The sequence below is a fragment of the Papilio xuthus genome, unplaced genomic scaffold (genome assembly GCF_000836235.2).
Source record: "Papilio xuthus unplaced genomic scaffold, Pxut_1.1 DF826938.1, whole genome shotgun sequence".
Taxonomy (NCBI): Eukaryota; Metazoa; Arthropoda; class Insecta; order Lepidoptera; family Papilionidae; genus Papilio; species Papilio xuthus.
In genome coordinates this window covers 2,425,709-2,447,211 of record NW_013531711.1, presented here as the reverse complement: position 1 = coordinate 2,447,211, position 21,503 = coordinate 2,425,709, and the positions used below count along the sequence as shown (strand labels likewise).

The 21,503-nt window shown below is 32.2% G+C and overlaps 1 protein-coding gene across 2 annotated transcripts in view; it reads left to right on the top strand.

Moving 5' to 3' along the window:
* Window positions 1-2,357: 2,357 nt before the first annotated feature.
* The window catches only part of LOC106121816 (G-protein coupled receptor moody), a 32,371-nt gene continuing 13,225 nt past the window's right edge, over window positions 2,358-21,503 (top strand). For both annotated transcript variants that reach the window (XM_013317635.1, XM_013317637.1), the window contains exon 1: window positions 2,358-2,630. The gene's annotated coding sequence lies outside the window, so the exon portion shown is untranslated. The remainder of the gene's footprint in view (window positions 2,631-21,503) is intronic.

Below are 21,503 nucleotides of genomic sequence, written 5' to 3'. Positions count from 1 at the left end.
ATTCACATATAAATTCAGGCATGTTCCTGATAAGAGGGAATGTTTAATACATATGTTTCCAAACTCTGATACAAAATTTATAGCTTTCAAACTTTGAAACGAACATTAAGCAAAAATGGTTGTGACTTTTATAGTATAAGGTGGACAGATCACCTGAATTCGTCAAAATAGCGAAATCACCTTGACAACCGCATCAAGTTAAGTGATTCCATTGACGTTGCCAACATAAGATCGACAGAGGAGGGGACGCACAGAATGAAGATTTTCCCTCTTCCTATGCGTACTCTACTCCGCCAATTCCATCCCTTCCTTCCTTTTTCGGTAATTATAAAACATTTTTTTTTTCAAAAGTGGGTCATAATTTCCACTAGTTAGTACAAATGAATAGCTAATAGTTAAAGAGAACCGTTTAGAAAGCTAAAACTAAGTTGTGTTTTCTTAAAACTAATTAGAATTCTTTGTATCAAGGCTTTTTATGAATAGTTTTATTTTTAATCTAACATAAACAGGATCCTTTGTGTAGCGTAATCTCTTTGCTGCTTAAAGGAAATTTGCATTTCCTTAATAATATTAAAATATATAGAATGAAAAAAAAAGAAAACGCAATATATCTTGTTTTATGGAACCGCAACGAGATACCAAGACATTTACCGTGGGTTTCTGAGACCAAACTCGTCGTTTAAAACAGGCTGTTACATTTTATAAAGAGATTTGGTCTCACAAACCCACGGTTACATTGACCTTGACGAGGATTTTAATCTATAACAAGGAAGAAACAGTCAGTGAAAAAATGCATACATTTTTTGCAATTCTTTTGTCAATCAGTCTGTATTCAAATATTAATTATTATCTTTAGTAATAAAACTAAACAAGGTTAATACATTTTTGTACTTAAAATTGTAAGAGCCTATAGGCATGAAACATATATCTAATGTATACATATGGATATGTTTAATTTACATATAATATTCCAGAAACATATAAGCTATGAATAATAACGAGAAAGCATAGGACCCCACAGTGTGTAGGCAAGTCACGACTTTACGGGCTGTTTTATATCGGAATTAGGTCCGTGATGAAATTTTAAAGGTCCCACAATCTTACTTTAAATATTGATGATGTACCAGGTGGTTTCAATACTATATTATTTTATACTAATTTTAACTAGAGATTATATGTGGTTCCACTATAGCGAATATAAAGTAAAGCCAGCGACTTCGTACGCGCGGAATAAAACAAAAAATCTTGTGATAAATAAGACTAATGTCACCCGGAGATAGATATTTAATGCAAACAAACAATCTCATCTTTACTCTGTATAATATTATATTAAAAATCTGGGTGACCGAGCTTTGCTCGGTATTTTTTATTTTACTTTTTAAATTGTGTTTTTGGAAATTATATTTAAGTACGAATTACTAATAAAATGATGAAATATGAATAATATTTTTCGATCTTACCGATAGAAAAAGTTAAGTTAATGCTTAAGTTGATTATCGATAAAACACGAATAAAATGACATTTTCTAAAAATGATTCCTAGCTAGTACGATTTATCGCCCCCGAAACCCCCTAAATGTAAACTAAATTTTACGAAAATCGTTGGAGCCGATTCCGAGATTCCAATTATATATATATATATATATATATATATATATATATATATATATATATATATATATATATATATATATATATATATATATATATATATACAAGAATTGCTTTATGTGATTTTTTATTTAAGTACTGGCTGTCGACCGCGACGCCGTACGCGACAATTTAAAACAAAACATCATCAGTAGCCTATGTGTTCTTCCAGGCTATGTTCTACATGTATGGCAAATTTCATCGAGATCCGTTCAGCCGTTGTGGAGATACCTTCAAACAAACATATATCCCTCTAAACATTCGGATTTATAATATTAGTAAGATAGTTTTAAAGTACCTGCTGACAAGATTGACTAACCTCATTGCAAAAATGCAAATATGCTATCTGTGCAACATTACTAAACACAATTTGTATTCAAAACAGGTAAGGTAAGTCATTCCACAGTCATTGTAAATGCCGTTTAGTCTCCAAGCCGGGAAAACATTTGTAACAAATCAAAAACAAACTTTATCTCAAGGTGATATAATTTAAAATCGTTTAATGTGAATGTGTTACGATTTAGTGTGTCTATTTACAAAAATGCACTTAAAAGTAATGGATTAAGAGTGATATTGAATTGTACAAGTATTTATGAATGACGAAGCCAGCTGTGGATAGGCGAATGAGTCACTATCCCTCTCACAGCGCGTACAATGCGCGAGCGCATGAGCCACCGTTGGTTATGTCAGTTTGTGTACGTTCTCGCAGTGCGACACACGCCGTCGTCAGTGACGCACGTATTTCAGTCAAACAAAAATTGGCGCGAATAACATTTTAAATAATTTCGATAATGAAATAGTTTTCAAGTGTATTTGGGATGACCGTTACAATAAATTACATCGTACGTCTCGTAGTATTAACAACATTGTATTACGTTTTGTTGTGTGTTTTTAAAGAAATACGTCGTTATTGGACTGAAATTGATTTGTCGGTGCCTTGAATAACTTGGGATTGTTTTGATTCAGAAACGATAATATCTGGTAAGTAGAATATCAACATTTATACATATGACACGTAGAATTTAATTTTGCATAATTTTAAGTCACGTAAACAGAGATAGTAATAATAATAATCACTTCTCGTGTGTATAAAATATATTATTTTAATCGCAATTATGTGTATTTATGTATAATATATTCCGATATTTATATATAAAAAATCATGTCTGCACGATGACAATTATTTACTCTTACCTTCCTAATTAAATTTAAAGGCAATAAAAAAGTAAACGCATTTATCCTTAAACCCGCAGTTATTTAAACTTCTATTGTGCATTTAACAAACGATTATTCAAGGCAGTTAACACCATCTTTAATTTGCGGCCATTGTTAAATATACAAGGATGTGTCACCCACAGAGAGTACCATTTAACTCGTTTAAACGAACAACCGCCGTTTAAAAAAATATGTTCAATCGACCAGAAGCACTGCTATAATTGCTTCTAATTCAAATAAGTTAAGAGCTTAAGAAAAAATATTTGGGTTAAGTTTTTTTACTTACCAATAAATGGGATATTTTTTCCGGTGCTCAAAGTGAGCAAATATAAATGTCAAAATAGTCTACCTACCGCACTCATAAATCTTAATCGATCACTAAGGAAGCCCTTTAGTGTCGTTTTATAATTAAGCGATTCTAATAACCATTTGACTCTAATGCGGCAATTGTTAGTCCTCTGCCTACCCATAAGATTTATAGTATATTTATCTAAACACTAGCTGTCGCCCGCCGCCGTCTGCGCGTAATTAAAAACCCTAATTAGTAGCGTATGTGTTCTTCCAGACTATATTCTATATGTATGCCAAATTTCATCGAGATCCGTTCAGCCGTTCTGGAGATACCTTTATCCATCCATCTATACATTCTCATTTATCATATTAGTAAGATTGACAATATAAATAAAGACATAAATATATTTTCTAAAAGTCACGTATGAGTCTTAGTTTCCAGTAGCACTAACTCTAATTGTTTTACTTATGTTCTTAGCATTGGAATCCAACGTGTTTTATTACAGCGAGAAATTCGAGTGCTGACTACGAAGTAAAATATTTCTCACCGTATTGCAATTTCAACGATTCCATGAATTGTTCATTTCATAAATGTAAAAAGTAATCTGTTTTTTTGGTAAAAATTATGAAATTAATAAGATCAATACGATTACGGATATTGACGTCTAGTATATCTATACTCCGTCTATCTCTCTGTTCTTTGCTACTTAATCTTTTAATCTTCCTTTTTTCGTTTTCAATTACCTTCAACCTTGACGTTGGCGAAATCATCGAAATTAAACGATGGGGTCCACTAGCAACTAAAAGAAGAAGAAGAAGAAGACGTGTAGTATAATATGTAGATAGGCCTAGAAAGAAATGGTCTGCGAAATGTAACATGATTAAGAAAGGGGTGATGACTGAATTATAGAATGTTGAATACTGAAGGATGATAACTTAGTAAACTGACTCCAAGTTGGGTAAGGACAAGTTGGTTAAGAACAGGGTGATGATGATGATCCATACATCTAGAAACATAACGTGGGTTAAGGGACAGAAAATTAAGTCATAAGAAATATGTCACTTCTTTTAATTATTAGGTTTGTTGAACGCATAGAGGAACGTGGGTTAAGGGACAGAAAATTAAGTCATAAGAAATATGTCACTTCTTTTAATTATTAGGTTTGTTGAACGCATAGAGGACACACAAACTTTGATTTATGTTCATACTAGCTGTCGAACGCGACTTCGCGTGCGATTAAAGAATACTTAATAACTAACCTATGTGTTCTTCCAGACTATGATCTCCATCTATGCCAAATTTCAGCGAGATCCATACAGCCGTTCTCAAGAAACCTTCAAACAAATGTTGATCCATCCATCCAAACATTCGCATTTATAATATTAGTATGATAGTATTCATTTGTTCGTTGACATCCGTCAAAATTATGGGATATTAGGCAAAATTACAACTGTCGTAATTATTACTGCTACTTGTGATTATGTTATTCACTATCTTATCTTTTAGTTGTGGTATATTTTGTTTGCGTAAAAATTATAAAAATTTGACACTATCAATTTTAAGCAAATGCTGTGATACTTTTTAGCTAAATTATTAGAAATCGGTCTTGTCTTGTTAAAATTGATTTATAGGCAAGTGTTGCGGCAACCCTTATATCACAGATATTAACCACTTCCTGAGAAATGACTTCCCGAGGAAGTGATTCGTTATTGAACCAAAACAGGGGAGCTGAATACACCAATGTGTTCGGATGTTGAGTGTGGAAATATCTTCAGTACCGTCAACAAAAAAAAATTACGCATGAAATTATGTCAATAAAAATAAGTACCTTAAATATTTTTTATGCTGTCGCTAATTAAATTAAATGTCGTATCGTTCGATACCTTTGATTCGAATGATGTTACGTAGTCTATGTGTTTTTGCAGACTGTATTCTACATCTTTGCCAAATTTCAACAAGAGCCATTCGGCATTTACGTTCTTACACAGATCCATAAATCCAAACATTCGTATTTATAATATTGGTACAATGGTGTTTGTAATAGGTCTTAGTCATCAAGCTAATTACATTCTACCTACTAACTACCGAAAAAGGCTTCCGCACCCGTGCAATAACGCTTGATCCCTTCACTCCTAATTTGTAAACTATAAGACGGTTAGATATTATTAACAATTATGTCTAATTACCTATCATAATACTAACTGTGAAAGAAATAAAAAACAGTTTTTTTAATTAGTCAATTTTTTTATCTATGGTCATAAAATGGCTTGCTTTTGCCCACGACTCCGTCCGCACGGAATTAAAAAGAAACTTATTAAGGTACTTATTTTCTATAAATAAAAACATAAGTCATAAAACTATCACACATTCAAAAATAAAACGTCAAACTTCAATGGAAGTGTTCAATTTCCGTCGTGTTGACAAGCCGTGAAAACAACAGGAAACTGAACGATCACCGATGTCGAATTAATTTTAGAGTATACCAATAATACCAAGAAAATAACGTAAATAACGGCAAAGTCGTCCTGCGATCAAAGGTTTCTCAGAAGATACGTTTAAATGTGTTATTCATGACATTATTATAAACTAGTTTACTTTAAATTATATTCAGTTGGTGACGTAGTTGTGATTTAGTCGTATAGTAAACAACTAAACTAAGAACTAAGTTCCCAATAAATATTTCCATGGAATACTTAGTTTTTAGAAGTGTTACTGACAGAATAGTAAACACTCTTACTCTTGTCACTTACTGAACATAATATTCAGTCGATTCATAACTTACATATGTATTATAAAACAAAATTGAACAAATCAACCTATATTGTAGAACAAAACCATCTTAATTTGGTGACAAAATTGAAACTCTTGTATTGTGACACACTTTGTTCCACACGTGCGCAATCTCTCGCACTAATGAAAAGGAAACATGTGACAGCATGTTGCGCACATGTTCCAAGACACAACTATGCAACGAACACTATTTGAGAGGATCCTTTTGTACGTTCAAACGTGGTAGTTTGAAAATTTAGAACAATTGTATAAAATAACTAGCGGACCTGACAGACGTTGTCTGACAATTTGACACTGCGATGGTAGCGCCGTCTGTCGGATCCAATGTAAAACATTCCAAAATCAACAACTACTAATAAATTAAAAATTAATTAAAAGAACATTGTCCAGCGGACAAAATTATGAATCTAAACCATTCCCAGATCCCTTTGAACACACACAAAAAATTTCATCTAAATCGGTCCAGTCATTTGAGAGAAGTTCAGTGACATACACACTCACAGAAGAATGATATATATAAAGACTAGCTGACGCCCGCGACTACGTTCGCGTGTTTGTCAGAAAAATAAAAAATAAAAATTAGGGGTGGACTACCCTTAACATTTAGGGGGATAAAAAATTGATGTTGGCCGATTCTCAGACCTACTCAATATGCTCAAAAAATTTCATGAGAATCGGTCAAGCCGTTTCGGAGGAGTATGGGAACGAAAATTGTGACACGAGAATTTTATATATAAGATATATTCGTTTATAATTTCTATGTAAGTTTAAATTGAGTTTAAAATTTTTGGTAGTGCTAAAGTGTTGTTGCAAAGTTTTCGTTAACAACGCTTAAAGTGACATTCTCTATTAAAAATAGCATAAGTTATTTAATCTACTATACCATACTATAAGCGAACGTACCATTTCTTTAAAGTCCGGCAACGAATCTGTAATCCTCTAGTGTTGCAGATGTCCATGGACGTAGTTGATCACCTCGGTGTTCCTGTTGCTCATGTACCCCCAGTTACTCATAGAAAAAAAATCTTTATAGTAAATGTATATTTTTTTGTAGTTTTTTTTTCCTTCAAATTTTTATTATTTTATGTTTGTAATTCCTTGAAACAGAGCTGAAAATATTTTAATGAGAAATTAAAGTCATTTACATTTGAAGTACATAATTTGAAACTATAATTCCTTTAAGCCATGATTTCTGTAGCGACACCACATTAGACCATTCTTGGAATATAATTTGAATTTATAATTATTCTGTAATTAACATAACGACTAAGAATTGCAAATCGAAATTAACAAAAACCCTTAATGTTTTATGATGACACAAAGAAACTTCTACAAAATATGTGATAATTTTAATAAAACATGAATTTCTCTCTACTTCTCTTATAATGAACATGTCTAGAGTTTAACATGTTACGTGTAAAATCTTTAAATGAAGGAAAAATATTGCCGGTTTAATAAATGACGAATTTTTATTACTGTCAATAACAGACTATCGTTATGTACAATGTTTAACAAATATGTATGTACTTATCAAAAAAGTATTTGCTATCGCTTGGTTGTAGTCATAATAAATGTCTTCATACTTCCTACTACTCCAAAGTAAATGATAACGATTGTAATAATTAGGTTATTCGCTAAAAAAAATTTTAAAACGTTAACTAATTTATAATAAACAGTGTTGCATTTCCGTTTATAATTTTTTGGCATTTTTTTCTGTGTATTTAATATAGAAACATCTAATAACAAGGGTCTTGACAGACGGACGGACAATAAAGTGATCATATAAGCGTCCCGTTTTTTTCCTATGAGATACGGAACCCTAAAAACGTATTGTCATCATTTGTTTTAAAATCTTGTAAAAGGAAAGCTTTATATCGCCAGAGACGGAGACGAATGGAAATCTTTTGAAGAGGCCTTCACCTATGAGGGGTTCGTGCATATAAATAATCTAAGTTACTTGAACATCCTAAAAATAATAGTAAATTATATTTATAATGATATTTGATTCTACTAATTTTATTACTTTGTAAAGCATGAAATACAAGGTTTTTTTATATGAGGGAATGCTAGTGCTTCGTAGACACGAGACCACCGTGGATTACATTGATGTTAAATTATTTCATTGTAACTGTAAAGCCATACCTCATCTCAGACCGTGACATAACTCAGATAAAGTGTGACTAATTAGAAATAATTGCAACATAACAATAACTCAGTCATTTATTTCAAGATGCACCATTTTAGGGTTATCAAACGTGAACTTTAATATTAAATTTTATAATTCTTCAACGAACAGCTTATTTTATTGAATAAAATAGTTGTTGGTTGATAAAGATAATTCCTTATCCGGCTTCTTCCTTATACGAAATATCGAGTTTATTTTTTTTTCAGTACTTCGTGTCTTTTGTTTTACCTATGACGCGTTTTTTATTTTAGTAAATCATAAGGAGTTCGAAATTTAAAAACATAAAATTGGCACAATTTTTTTTTTTGATTTTGTCAGTTGCCACTTTCATAATCATGATGGTTATTATCTGTGGCAAAATTACCAACAAGTAAATGTCCTGCGTCGATGTTTAATGATATTGAAACATAATTTTAGTAAACTTTACTCTTACTATTAAATTAAGAGATACGTTAAATTTTATGGTAGATGTAAAATCCTATGTAGCATTTGTTATCGTTTATGGGTCATATAATTGTCGTTTTATTTGTAATTAAAAAAAGGTTTTTTTTGATAATATTAGACTTTTAGATCGTGTACTTTTGCAAATTATTCTTAATTGTGTGTAATTTAATATACACCTGATCGTTTGAATCCTTTCCATTTTGTCCATATTTTGAATCATTAACGTTCCTAAAAATTACCAATTTATATTTATCATAAAATAATGCGTCTTAATAAAATATTTTTTTTAAATATAATACCACTAGCTGTCGCCCGCGACTCCGTCCGCGTCGATATGTAAAAAAACTTAATTAGTTAGCCTATGTGTTCTTTCAGATTATATTCTTTACGTATGCCAAATTTAATCAAAATCCGTCCAACCGTTCTAGAGATATCTTCAAACACCCATCCACATCAAATCCATCTAAACATTCGCATTTATAATGTTAGTAAGTAAAATGAAAAGCAGCTCTTCAAGGCGCAAATTCGAAAAAAAATGAATAAATATTATCCTATGTCCGTCTCCTGGCTCTAAGCTACCTCCTCGCCAATTTTAAGCCATATCGGTAAAGCCGTTCTAGAGTTATAAATAGTGTAACTAACACGACTTTCTTTTTTATATATAGATTTCATCTGCAGTTCGTCTGGTGTTGTGGATGTCCATGGGTGTCGTTGATCTTTTACAAAAAAATATTGCTTTGTTATGAAATATCATTTTATCACCTAGAATAGAATGAAATTAACAACAAATTTGTATTTCAATCAACGATTCTCAAAGCAAAAGACAGATCTTCAGATGCGACGCTTATATTGAAAGTGACAGAACACTTCGTAGCATAATTGGTGCGGTTGTGCACAAAGAGGTCTTTGCAATTCTCTCCCGATGGAATAATTATGGAAATTGCCAGAAACCGGGTCAAACGATGACACCGGAAGTGAACAATAACCATTTGTTTCATGTTTTGTACGAAGAACAGTTTCGTATATCGAAAGACAAAGAAATATTGTTTTACGATAATTGGAGGGATTCTTCTAATGTTCGTATTAGTAATTTCATAGCTATTGAATAATATATCACACATTTCTTCTATATGAAGGTCCTAGCACGAATATTTGTGACAAGTATCATCGACAAAATTTGTATTAATCATGCAACGACAGTGCAACCCTATCGGGCGTTAAAACACCAAAAATCTCGTACTAATTATGACATAAATGAAGATGTCGATACGAAGGCGCTCGCAAATATTCGTGCGAGGTCTAGTGGAGCTTAATTGTTATAGGTATAACATAATAACAAAAAAGAGATAAGTGATGGCGATAAGTTTAAACCTTGTCTTGTTGAAGATTTTTACATACGAAAATACAAAGAACAACAAGGATCTTTATACGTATATATCTAGATATTATTATATTTATAACTTAAACCAGTGGTATTATAACAGACAAGTTTTTATCATAACACGGCGCTGCTACTTTAAATTGCTTTCATGTAAATTGAACCCGTCCCTAGCGCCCTACGTCATGCCTCACGCGACGTTTGCGCTGTGCAAGCTCCGATATCACAAATATAGAAATGGTTAATTTTAACCACAGTTATAAGTCTAATTATAACATTACTAACTTACACAAGTTATGAAATAACCGTGGGTTTCTGAGACCTACATATGTATAAAACATGTCATCACCCCTGTCTTTGACAAAACCCAGATAACAACATGTTTTAAACGAAAATTTTGGCCTTAGAAAACCACAGTAAGTCATACAGAACCGCATACGTTGGAAGGCATTGGGGAAGACCTATGACTAGCAGTGGGCTGGCATAGGCTCGTGACGATGATGATGATGATGATGATGATAGTCCTTATAAGGTTCTTGACCTTGTTACATGTTTTTTTTATCAGGCTTATCAGATCCAAAATGTCATATAGGCTTAGCCTGTTATCATTCACCTTGAACTATGTAAATGTAAAGTTTATCTTATGATCTTATATTTATCTTAACAGTGTTGTATGTATTAGTAATTAGTAAATATTATTTTATATCATTACATTACATAATTGTTTCCAAACAGGTCATAATAATATAATAATATCTTGACCTGTTTACTGTTTTAAACGAGTAAAATGCATAATCTTTTAATTGACACTCTTATTAATATTATAAATGCGAATGTTTAGAATGATGGATGTTTGTTTGAAGGTATCTCCGGAACGGCTCGACAGGTTTTGATAAAATTTGGCACAAATACAGAACATAGTCTGGAAGAATACGTAGGCTACATATGTATTATATTAAGTTTTTATTCCGCGCCAATGGAATCGCATGCGACCACTAGTTTAGTAATAAAATGTAAAAGCTTTTTATTTAAATTAAAAAATAGTTTAAAGTTTGAACATTGAAACATTTAGGAATTGAGTTTAAAGGGGAATTTTTATTTTATTAAATACTCTTAAATTACTATGTTCATTTTTATGTCAAGAACCATGGCACTTTAAAATACATTGTCACGTAGCCCGCATCTAAATGCCGTGGTCACTCAAATGGTTCCAATTACGCTTAATTGTCGTGTCATGAGAGATGATGTTAATTCCTATAATACTATGTTCCATCTGTACAATCTAGCGTTGGTATAGTTGCGCACAGAATAGCCGTAATCATAATAGTTAAATGATCACTATGGAACAACTGTGAGTGTGGTTAGCAGCAATATCTGGCATACTATAAATATATTGCCATGAAAAAAAAAACGATTTATTAATCCTTTTTCCTTAACTATAACTAAACATAGATTTGATGATCACCAAAATAAATGTGTCAAATCGATTTAATTAAAATTGCGTTTTCTTAGAGTATTTAAGACGGAACTAAGCAGTTCATTGGTCGTACTATATAAAAAATCATCAATCATCTTGTCCCGTATTGTAACATCCGGCTATCGAAACAATAGCAAATTTTATTACGTGAGCTTCCTTCTGATGGCATCTGGCGAGCAAACTTTTTGATCTTGCAATATCCGTCTCATTGTTTGCTCTACGATTCTTTTACTTATTTTGCTTACAGTTTTTGTTAGCATGTTGTGAACACTGCTTCGTAATATCGAAGATAGTTAAATTCTTTTGTTATTAAGAAATTTTCAATGATTTGCCCTAGCATGAAAGAAAAAAAGGATTGAAGGAAATAGATCTTTATTTCTAATTAAAAAAATCGGTATCATATTTCTTTGAAAGTTTTTAATCATCAATTTATTCTTACTACACTATTTATCTTAGTTTCATATTTTTTAAGACTTATTAACAGAGCCTTAACAAACAACAAACTGGTTTTTATAATTAATGTATAAGGTTTTTGGTTTTATCTTTATTATTTGTAATAAAAACTTTTCTTCTATTCCTAAGGTATTTTTTAATCATAAAAGTACTGATGCTAATATTAGCGTTCAATTGTATTCGATTTAATAAGAACAATCAAAGGTCAATGTACTACAAAGCAAATCAATTTCAATCTAGAAATAAATATTGTATTGAGCAGTCGGTCGTCGATCGGTCCAGATAACGTTTCTATAACGAAGTCAAGTAATTAAATGTCCAGGAAATCTTATCTTACTATATTACTTATATCATATTTGCTAAATTTGGCATAAATGTAGAACATAGGCTGGAAGAACACATATGCTTATCGAGTTTTTTTTTTATTTCGCGCAGACATGGTCGCGGGTGACAGCTAGTCTTCATATATGAAAATTGCGTGTCACAATGTATGTTCGTGATAAACTCCGAAACTATTGAACCAAATACTATCGGATTTTGTAAGGTCTTGTAATTTGGTGCAACTTGGAACATAGGGCAGTTTTTATCTCCATTATTGCTCTTTCCGAGCGGAAGGAGACGCGGGCGATAATTCTACTGCAAATATTACTAATATTATAAATGCGAAAGTTTTGATAGATTTCTTAGAAGAATATTTTTTGGTCCTTAAGTTATATATCGGAAGTGTTTAATAGAAAAGTAAAATGCTTAGTTTGTATTTTGTCATTTTACTTTCTAGAGAGATTTAAAACTATCGATATTTATAGTTTAACAATGACATAGGAGAGTCCAAACGTCATTAATTGCTTTACGTCCAATTAATTAGTAGCATTTTTGTTTTAACTGTAGTATTTTCCATTAAACCTACGGATCAGTGGGTGATTTATCAAAACGGATTCCGTCAGGGATTTCTATTCGAAATCATTTCTTTTATTACCGTTCGGAATCGTGACTTGAATATTTACGTAGGCGGTAAACACCGCAGTGATTCAGATATTTTTACGTTACAGTATGACCATCTTTAGCATTCGTAAATTGTATATAGGTAACAACTTTCTGTAGCCAGCACTCCTAACGCGCGAATTTAAAAAAAAATAGTCACCTATGTGTTCTTCTAGGCTATTTCTACATCTATGGCTTTCAAGGAGATCCATGCAACCTTTCTAAAGATATCTTCTAACAAACATCCATCCATACATCCTTTCATTCAAACTTCAAATCACAATCGATTGTCAGTTGTTTTCATTATTATGGACTGTATTAAGCATTGATTAAATTTATTGTGTTTGATTGAAAATAACCAGTCGATCTAAGGTCAGGGGGAAAGGTTATTGCTCCTACAGCTTACATAGAACATATTTATTAAGTAATTAAATAAGATGCTTAGATATATGGAGTGATGTTTTTTAAGAAGGTGTGTATCTCCGGAACCGCTCAACAGATCTTGACGAAGTTTGGCACAGATGTAAAACATAGTCTGGAAGAACACATAAGCTACTAATAAAGATATTTATTTATTCCGTGTGGATGGATCGCTGGTGACTGCTATCTATATATATATATAGAAGAAAGTCGTGTTGGTACACTATTTATAACTCAAGAACGGCTTTACCGATATGGCTAAAAATTGGCGAGGATGTAGCTTAGAGCCAGGAGACGGACATAGAATATTTTTTATTTTATTTTTTTCGAATTTATGCCTTGAAGAGCTGCTTTTTATTTAACTTACTAATTTTATAAATGCGAATGTTTAGATGGATGTGATGTGGATGGATGGATGGGTGGGCTACACTAATTAAGTTTTGTTAACGCGGGCGACAGCTGGTATTATATAAAATTAACACACACCCATAATAAAATACTGACGTCTAATCGTACGTCACAAGTTGCAAATTCCCATTTCCATTCCTCGATTTCCTTTTATCGTATAACTCAATATTTATTCAAATAATGTTTGATAAGGTGACAAATGATAACTTGATTTGTAAGCAATGAATTCTATGTAGTAGCAGTAATGTTTCGCTATTTGCTATTTGATTTGTCAAGGCATTGTAGCGGAGTTAGCGTAATCGACGATTACTCATCATTTACGCACGTATGTGGAAAACGGTTCTAAAACACGGATACTCTTTTTACATTCGTAAGGATGGTCATGTTTGTGTTTACATTGTTGTTTCCATTTTAACGTCGAAATGTTTAAATAACTTTCATTGGAATTGGTTACATTATGAGTTTTAAGCGGCAATTTTTCATCAGTCATTTTGGTTACGAGTTACGTGAACGATCTATATATATTAAAATCAATTGCTGTTCGTTAGGCTGACTAAAACTCGAGAATGGCTGAACGGATTTATCTTAGCTTGGTCTTGAAATGTTCGTGGAGGTCTAGGGAAGGTTTAAAAGTTTAGAAACTTTAACATAAGTGATCCTTTTTTTTAAATCCCGCGCGGACGGAGTCGCGGGCGACAGCTATTGTAATAATAAATCAAAATGCTTAATTGAATAACATTTTAATTACAAAATACGCTTCATCTTTAATTACATTTTATGACAGTAAACCTTTAATATTTTAATGACAAACATTGTTTAAATGTAATTTGATATTCTCTGTGGCGAGACATTGAGAATCTGAAATCTCTGGTTATTAATTAGTCTGTGCGATGTCGCCCTTAAATTAATATGCCTCGCCCATGAATGGTCTGTGAAAATATCATCTAACAAATACATCCCTGTTATATTAAATATTTAACGAACCGAAACTTCAATCGTGTTGAAGAAAATTTCTACATCATTTGTCATATGTCGTTTCATTATTCTTGACTGAGGTAAAAACTTAATGTCGCAATTTTCACTTCTATTGATGTGTATTAGGTATAAATGTGACCTCAATTTACTTGTAATACATTAAAATAGACGTAAGATATTCAATCTTATTTTCATCGCAGTTAAGTTCAATTTTAAACAATTACTATCATTGTAGATATGATGATGCGGTATTACCTAGTTAGTTTTGTCTGTAGAAGAATTTTCGTCAAAATGTAACACGTGCAAGTAATATTTTTTCATTGGGAACTATACATTAGTAGTAGTCCTAAGTGGTCCAAAAATGTATAATTAATTTACCAGGCATTTGCTCATCTGGAATTTTTAAAGTAGTTTTTAATTACTCAAATTAGTTGCTGAGTAATCTTACTTCTTACTAATAAAATATAAATGCGACTGTCGATGAGTGGATGGATGTTTTAGAAGATATCTCCAAAGCGGCTGAACGGATATTAATTAAATTTGTCATAGATGTAGAACATAGTCTGGAAGAACACATAGGATACTAATTAAGTTTTTTTTTAATTCCTCGCGGATACAGTCGCGGACAGCAGCTAGTAAAACAATATTTTTTTTTGGATTTACTTACAAATGTAAGCAAGAACTATATATATAGGCGCATGAAGGATACCAGGTAAATTAGAAGACCTTATTTATTGCAACAGGAAATTAAAGACGTAATGACGACCTTCTCGCTTCCTCGATTAGTCATCATGTTATTAATAAAATAAAACATTACTCTCGTACTCAGAGTTTACATTAAGTATGGCCCTTAGTGTCCATTAAACGGCTATCAGTTACAGTTCTTTAAATGCATTATTTCTTATTTGCTTTCTCTACTTATTACTGTCTTGTTTTAAAACGAATGATACTGGCCGTTTATAATTATCAAGCTACCGAAGCATGACAATATTTTGGAGTTTTTTTGTTTAAGTTAATTTGAAACTTATTTTTAACATCATAGAGTTTAAGATCCAATAGCTGCAAGATAAATTACATGATAGCTATTCACGCTTCGTTCGCTTTACTGTAGATCGATAGGGTATTGAATAATTTGACAACTGTTCCAATGTACACTCGTGTTTAAATATGCGTTCATTGCAATTTACGACATTGAAAATGTGCTGCAACATGTATTCTGTAGAAATAATCTCTAACTTTCGATTTAGGTAAAATTTTATCTCAGCTAATTGGTATTGAAATGAAATAAAAAGATGTTAGGAATAATCTTATTTCACTGCTACTTGAGTCAAAAGAAGAGTGTTAACCTCGTTTTTTTTGAGATTGAATATGTTGAATACCGAAGAATTTTCGAATGTATTTCACTAAACCAGGACGGAAGAAGACATTAGCGTTCATGAAATACGCGCTTGTTGACTCAAGTGCCAACTGCCAAATAGCACATTTGGACTAAAACATGTTTTTTTTTTTAACAATTGAACTAACATTGTAGTATTTTTATGTAAATTATTTTGTAGCAAATTTTCTTAATTTGTTTATTTGCACAATATTACATTATCTTCTTATATATAAAATTCTCGTGTCACAATTTTCGTTCCCATACTCCTCCGAAACGGCTTGACCGATTCTCATGAAATTTTGTGAGCATATTGAGTAGGTCTGTGAATCGGCCACTATCTATTTTATAATCCCGCGCAGACGAAGTCGCGGGCGACAGCTAGTATTTTATAAATCTATGTTAATATTAACACGTCATACAAAAAAAAATATTAGTCGCATGGAATGTGTTAAGAGGTAGAATTTTATCATTTGTTTTTGGGTAGATTCAAAAACTTTACTTTTAATTTGTTTTTTAATTAACCAACGTAGAATCTTTTTATTTTAATAACGCGAAATACTTTGAAATATTTAATTAAGTTTACTTCAATGACCAGGCGCAGCAAAAACTATAATAATTGCTGGTAATGACTATGATCTGAATGTAATTTTATATTTAACTAGCGATTGCCCGCGTCTGCGTTTGTGCGAATTTAAAAAATAGATAGTAGCCAATCCTCAAACCTACTAAACATGGATATCAAATTTTATAAAAATCGGTCAAGCCGTTTCTGAGGAGTATGGTAACTAACATAGTGACACGGGAATTTTATATATAAAAAGATCTTACGATTATCGTTTTGAAATCGTGACATCTGTCGATTCTGCCTACAAATGCTGACTCAGTCCACATTCTCCGTGCGAATCTTAGGTATCTATGAGTCATCATTACACGTAATATGACCATTTGTCTATAACGTGTACCGTTTGATAGTATTTGTTTTTAATTCCTACACATGTATCTTATATTAATGTGAAATGAATTCCAGCTTGATACCTTCACGCGTTCCTCAGAAAAATGGTCTTGACAGACAGACGGACGGACAACGAGTAATCCTATAAGGGTTCCGTTTTTTCCTTTCTAGGTACGGAACCCTAAAGATATACCCAATCATTGTCTGACTTACTTTGTGGGTTAAGTTATACGTAATCTAAAAATATTTCTATCCTTACAAAATCAGAAGTTTCTACTTCAGAATCACATGTTAAACGTACTTAACTTTTTATCACTCCTTGAATTATAAAAACGACCAAAAATGTCTTGACTTGTACTAGTTTTTGACAGTTAAATCTCAGAGTTATATTTTGTTAAATTTAATTGCAGAGAAATCGAATTAATTGTTACTGTTTTGTCGCGTAATATTTAATTTGTATACAAATCTCGAAATCTATACCAAGAGGCATAAGTTCGTACCTATCGGGAAAGTTATTCCATGAATAATAAACAGAAAACAAAATAGAAAACATGATATCCACAGGGACTTGTATTAGTGATCATTTATCTCAAAGAAAATAACACAAACGATATACGAAACGAAGAAAGTATACAAGAACTTCGTAAGTGGTACACGTTATTGTTGTCTCGCTTTTTGTCAAAGAGACCGATAGAGATAGCAATAGTAAACCATCTTAATATTACCTTTCAACTTACACATTTACGTAATATCTACGCAATTTCCAATGCTAATTTATATACCACTAGTTGTCGCCCGCGACTCCGTCTGCGCGGTACTAAAAAAAACTTAATTATTAGCCTATGTGTTCTTCCAGACTATGCTCTACATCTATGACAAATTTCAATGTGATGTTCAGGCGTTCTGGAGATACCTAACAAACAAACATCCATCTAAACATTGGCATTTATAATATTAGTAAGATTATGAAATTTTATTCGCTACCATATTAACAGAACTTTTGTATTGCCTTTCAATATCCAAACCGAAGCATACCATTGTCAATTTTAGTCAAAACATTTTCATTTATCAAAGTAAATATTTATAATATTAAATGGTTAAATAAAACATTCAGTTCTAAGGAATTTGTCCAACACGCGTCCAACGACAAAAGATGTTAGTCATCATAACTTTCCGTCGATTCATGCACAGGAACAGTAAGGTTTACATCGTGAGCATTAAACTCGACCTTATTAAATGCATGTATGGAAGAGTAATTTCGAATGCATACCTTTTTATAGAGACAAAGCTATCGTTCAAATCATTGACTTTAGTCGACCATGAATGACTACATATACGAATATTAATTATATTTGTCATTCACTGGATTGACTAAATTCCTTTGTGTAGTCTGGTCTAGATTGTTATATCACACTTATATTATAAATGCGAATGTTTAGATGGATGGATGTTTGCTTGAAGTTAACTCCGGAACGGCTCAAAGGATCTTGATGAAATTTAGCATAGATGTAGAACACATAGGCTACTGTTTAACTTATTTAATTCCGCGCGGACGGAATCGCGGGCGACAGCTAGTTCATAATATTTAATCGAAAAATACATTTTTAAAGGTGAATCGCGTTAAAAGCATTGAAAATTTTCATTCGAACCCCTAATAGTAAATATACAGGTCATATTCAAGCGGTCGACCTAATTTTGAAGATCCTTGACACAAGAGAAAAGCATATAACCTCATCAATAGTGTACTATGGCCACTTTGATACTATAAAATCTTGTGATAATTTTAGGATAAAATTAATCGCACTAATATTATAAATTCGCATATTTAGAGGGACTGATGGATGTTTGAATATTCAGAACGGCTGAACGGAATTGGACCTACATATAGAACATAGTCTAGAAGAACACTTAGGCTTCTAATTATGTCTTTTTAGCTCCGCGCGGACAGAGTCGCGGGCGACAGCCAGTAAGGTTGTATAACAGCTGGTTCAATTTCTATTGTATCATTTCAGAGAACATTAATCATTCAATCTTATCAACACTTTAACAAATCAATTCATGATTAAGTCATCATTTCGTTAGAAGATAATAAGACGATATATTAAGGACGAAAAGCGAACCTGTTCGAATACGAATCCAAGAAAATATTACTAAGTTAAGGTAGGTTTACACGGCGCGTAGTTGATGACTACCCGTGACTCAACGCTGAAACATTGTGTGGGACAATGCCCACAGGTTCGTTCATGTCTGTCAGTCAAAACTGCGTGTCGATAACTCTAAACTTTGAGTTGTTATAGGTTTATCATCCTTGTCATTTTCTTTAAGATAAACAGAGATAGTAAAACGTATTACTAATTAATTTTTGCTGTATATACTCACTATAGAGCGTCGGTGGCTCAGGGGTCAAGCACTCGACTTGCAATCGGCAGGTCATGGGTTCGAATCCTGCCATGTACCAATGTGTTTTTCGATTTCCGATTTACATATGTACATTATCCGACGATCTTACGGTGAAGGAAAACAAATGCAACCTGCACATATCTGAGAAGAAATTCAAATTATGTGTGAAGTCAACCAACCCGCACTTGGCCAGCGTGGTTGACTATAGCCAAATCACCCTTAACTTAGGGTAGGCTCCGAGCCCCTCGGCGGGGACGTATAGTGAGCTGATGATGATACTCAGTATGCTTCGTTATCCGTAGTCAACACTTCGCATAATCACGCACCGTGGAAACTCGTCTTTAAGCGATAACTACCTGTCAATTTTTGCCTCTCTGAGGAAAAATGTCGACACCAGCCACCGCATTAGTCAGTTTCGGTGACTCATATTTTTTTTTCAAGATAAATGTCTGTCATCGATTATATTTCCTCGAACAATTTTGTGAAACGTCATCAATTAGACAGTAATATTTTTCTTAATATTCATTATAATTAGTGTTATTTAAACACGATTACGTCACAACTCAATAGAGATATAATTGTCCCAAATTATTATTTTATTTTTATTTGTATACTAGCTTTAATCCGCGATTCCGTCTGCGCGTAATTTCAATAGAAACTAGCCTATATGTTCTTCTACGCTATATTCTACATCTATGCCTAATTTTAGCACGATCCACGTAGACGCTCTAGAGATACCTCCTAACAAACATCCAAACATTCACATTTATAATAGTAAAAATTTCTCATAGTAAAAGTATTGCGAAATAGATATTTCATGCATCAATATATCAAATAAATCTAACAAAATATTGTAGATAATATTTTTCATATTATTTCTTCAATAAATACTTAATTTAAATTCAACAAAGTATTTCAAAAGATTTGTAATAGCAGAGTACCGGGAAATAAAACTCCCATTTGCTATTATGAAATCGCATGTCTGACAAATTTCTATAAGTTTCTTGACGTTTGATGGTTATTGCATATTCGGAGAAATCTTGAGATGAAGATAATGTTATTTGAAAGAGTTTTACCATTGGAAGCTTTAGTTCAATATGGTTTAATTTGAAATGATTGCGGAAGATCTTTAATATCCAATCAATACTCTGTGTACGTTTCTCTTTAGAGTAGAGATAACGTCATCCATCATAGATTGCGATCTGTAAAACTCATAAATTGTGAAACTATCAAAGGCTGAAAAAACAAAAATATCTCCTTCAGTGTACTTTTTCCCAAGTAAATTTGTAATTATTCCGTTAAACCTTTCACTCATCTTTTGTTCTCGCAAATCAGTTTATTAATATTCTGAAGGCGAAAGCGGGTTTAGTATGACGTCTAATTAAATTAGATCTGTTTAAAGGTTAAATGAAGTTATTAACTTTAGAGTACTTATAAAACGTGCAGTGAACGGCGCCGGCTGTATCACCTTGTGTTTCCACTACCGAAACACATGTTAAAAAACATATCGACGTCTCTCTCACTGCTTTTAAATATTTTGAGTTAGCAACACGTTCTTTTACATGTGATAAAAGAGTTAAAAATTCACAACAACACCATTAAATATTTGAAATAAATTGAAATTAAAAATCTTTATTCTTCCACACAATTTTAATTCTTGGGACTCTGTCTCCTGTGGTAGGTAGTATTGTGTTACAGGAAGGAAAATATGTATTTAATAGTTAAATAATATTGGAAAGTATCCGCGAATAAATTTTCCTTACAAAATGCAATAAGTTTTTATAGGATAATAATTTACGACACCTTTGCCTGTATGATTACAAGGTATGAATAAACTTTTAAAATCTCACATAATAACTAAGTCTAATTTAATCGACATCACAGGGGACCGAAGAGCTGGCAGCTACCTCGGTCAAAGAATTAGTTTAGCTGTACAGAGGGGGAACGCTGCCAGTATCTTCGGGACCTTGCCTAAAGGGACTCCTTTTATTAACATATTTTAGTTAATTATTCGGTTTTTTTTTTTAAATTTTATTTTATATCATAGATTTAAGAGTTTATGTATTCATAGAAATAAGGATGTAAATAAATATTTAATAATTTCAA